Below are 3,583 nucleotides of genomic sequence, written 5' to 3'. Positions count from 1 at the left end.
ACGTCATTGTCTCCGATAACTGGCCTTGTACCCAATGTGGGAACACTGGGCACTTCAAGGAAGATATCCAGGCCAAGAATCAATCGGTTCAGAAAAACAAAGTGTTTGCTGAAAAGGTGACTGCAAAAGAGGGACCAGGTTCCACTCACATTACTTGCATGGACTAAAAGAACTCTTATTTATCCTCTTGCCTTCTACAAAGGACCCAAACTTGCTTGGGTTCCTAAAACTAACTCTTAATCTCTTGTGCAGGGAACAGTGAAAGGAAGCAGTCAACAATGGTTCATGAAATGGATGTTCAAAGTACATGACTGAGAGTACCATGGGATTTCTTTCACTAAAATCCCTGCAAGGAGGGAGTGTATCCTTTGGCAATGGAAAAAAAGGGTACATTCTTGGAGTTGGAAAATTCAGGAAGTCACTCACTCATTCTATTGAAATGTGTACTATGTCAATGGCCTTAAGTATAGTCTCTTGAGTGTCTCTCAAATCTATGATAAAGGAAACAAGGTGGAATTCTTGTCCAAAATATGTACATTCACTGATCTTGTGATCGGTGAAATAGTACTTGTAGCCAAAAGATACAAGAACATCTGTGTTGCTGATTTCGAGTCCTTATAGAGTGGTGATCTGAGTTGTCTGAAAGCTGTTGATGATGATGCTGAACTATGGCACAGAAAACTGGGCCATGCAAGTTTTTCTCTTCTGAACAAATTAATTCAGAAGGACCTGGTCCATGGTCTGCCTATGTCAAAATTCAAGATGCAAAAGGTTTGTGATGCCCGTGCTAGAGGAAAACATGTAAAACCCTCTTTTAAGTCTAAAAGAGATATGAGTGTGAGCACGTAATTTTTGTCTCACACGAATTATTCCAAAAGAATTCCCAAAATTAGGTCTTTTCTTTAATTGTGTGTTATTCTAGGAATTATTGTGCGATTTTCCTGATTGTTTGCATATTTTTGTGTGCATATTTAATTTTATTAATGCATTAAAAAATACAAAAAATATAGCATCTGCACTTAGGATTTGATTTTACATTTTTGGCTAATTTAGTAAAATGTTATTTTAAAAAATGAAAAATTCACAAAAAATAACGTATTTTTGCATTTTAGTGTTTAATGTCAAATTTTGCGATTTTATTTTAATTTGGTATTAATTATGTGTGATAATTATTATTTAGAGATTCAGTAGGCGATATAATACTGGAACTAACAATAGGGCCCGTTGAGTTCACTATGGAATTCCAAGTGTTGGACATGACAATTTCTTACAATCTTTTGCTGGGGCGACCCTGGATTCATGCCGCCAAGGCAGTGCCGTCTACTTTGTATCAGATGGTTAAATTATGGTGCATTGTGAGGATAATATGTGTGCCCAAAGTTATGCCATCGTACCTTTCATCGAGTTGAAGACGACAAAGGGCCATGGGTATATCAGGTCTTTGACGCAATATCAGTTGAAAAGATCCTAGAGGGGAAATACATTCCAAATCCGAAGATAACCACCGCATCAGTCATGGTGGCCTATGAGATGTTGAAGAATGGTTTTGTAGTTGGTAAAGGTTTGAGCTCATCTTTGCAAGGCATCATACAACCGGTGTCTCTTCCTGAAAACTTGGGAACATTTGGTCTGGGATTCAAGCCCACTGCCGCAGACATAAGAAGAGTCAGAAAGTTAAAACAGAGGGCATGGGCCCTTCCAAAGCCAGTCCCACGTCTCTCCAGATCATTTGTCAAGTCCGGTACCAGAAAACTACCGGTAAAAACAATTCCCAGTCCTGTGATTGATCTTGATAAGGAGTTAATTGAAAGATTTGAGAAGTTGTTCGACAGTGTGAACATGGTGGAAAGTAGTAAAGGTCCTAGCAACGCAGAAATTCAATTCGTTGGGCCAGAAACAAAGCTTAATAATTGGAAAGTCACTCCTCTCTCCATTCGAAATGAGTCTTGGTAGTATATTTTGATTTTCCTTCAGTTTGGCTGGGTTATTCCAGGGTTGTAATCCAGATTGTTATCTTTCAGTCTGTTTGAGAGTGCAAACCTTGTTATCTTTTATCATTTAATGAAATGCAATTTCTCTTTCTTCATTATTCCTGATGGTTTTCTCTTTTGTTTTTCTTTTCTTTTCTGTATAGTTCTTTTTACGCTGGTTCTAATGACGTGACATGCATAAGGAATCCTCAGCCCAGTCTTAAACATCAATCTAATTTTGAAATAATAGTTCAAGAAGTAGATTGTGACTGCGAATCAGAATACGATGAGGATGAAGCCTTCGAAGAGATTAGTAAGGAGTTAATTCACTTCGAAGAAAAACCCAAACTCAACCTGAATGAAACAGAAGCCATCAATTTAGGGGACATGGATAATATCAGAGAGACTAAAATAAGTGTCCATCTCGAGCCAAAGATCAGAGAAGATTTAATCAAAGCACTCATCGAATACAGAGATATGATATTATATGAGGGCAATGACTACTGTGTTTCATGATATGATACATAAGGAGATTTAGGTATACGTAGATGAAGTGATCATAAAATCAAAGCATCAGGCCAACCACGTTGGGGATTTGAGGAAATTCTTCCGGAGGCTTCGTAGATACAACCTCAAGCTTAATCCTACCAAGTGTGCATTTGGTGTTCCATCTAGAAAGTTGTTGAGGTTCATAGTCAGCCCTCGAGGCATTGAATTGGACCTGTCAAAGATCAAAGCTATCCAAGAATTGCCGCCTCCGAGGAACAAGACTGAGGTAATGAGTTTGTTAGGGAGGTTGAACTACGTCGGCAGGTTTATTGCTCAGCTCACGACAACTTGTGAGCCTATTTTTAAGTTGCTGAAGAAGGATGATGTGGTCAAGTGGACTGATTAGTGTCAAGAAATATTTGATAAGATAAAAGGATACTTGTCAAACCCACCTGTGTTGGTTCCACCAGAACTAGGGAGACCTTTGATTCTTTACTTGACAGTCCTGGAAAATTCATTTGATTGTGTATTGTGTCAGCATGACATCACTGGCAGGAAGGAACATGCCATCTACTATCTTAGCAAGAAGTTCACGGCTTATGAGGTTAAGTACACTCACCTGGAAAGGACATGTTGCGCCCTAACTTGGGTAGCACAGAAATTGAAACATTATTTGTCGTCCTACACTACTTACCTCATTTCACGCTTGGATCCGTTGAAGTATATCTTTTAAAAGCCTATGCCCACAGGAAGACTTGCGAAGTGGCAGATTTTGCTCATGGAGATTGACATCATCTATGTGACTCGGACTGCGATGAAAGCCCAAGCATTGGCCGATCATTTGGTCGAGAACCCGGTCGATGAAGAGTACGAACCATTGAGAACTTATTTTCCCGATGAAGAGGTGGTGTATATCGACGAACTGGAGCAGACTGAAAAACCAGGTTGGAAACTTTTCTTTGATGGGTATGCTAATATGAAAGGAGTTGGAATAGGGGCTGTGCTCATTTCTGAAACAGGGGATCACTATCCTGTTACAGATAAGCTTCGATTTTATTGCACCAACAATATGGCTGATTATGAGGCATGCATTTTGGGTCTAAGGCTAGCTGCAGACATGGATG

The sequence above is a fragment of the Nicotiana sylvestris genome, chromosome 7 (assembly GCF_000393655.2).
Source record: "Nicotiana sylvestris chromosome 7, ASM39365v2, whole genome shotgun sequence".
Lineage (NCBI taxonomy): Eukaryota > Viridiplantae > Streptophyta > Magnoliopsida > Solanales > Solanaceae > Nicotiana > Nicotiana sylvestris.
The sequence above is the reverse complement of the archived record's forward strand: the minus strand, read 5'-3'. Positions refer to the sequence as shown.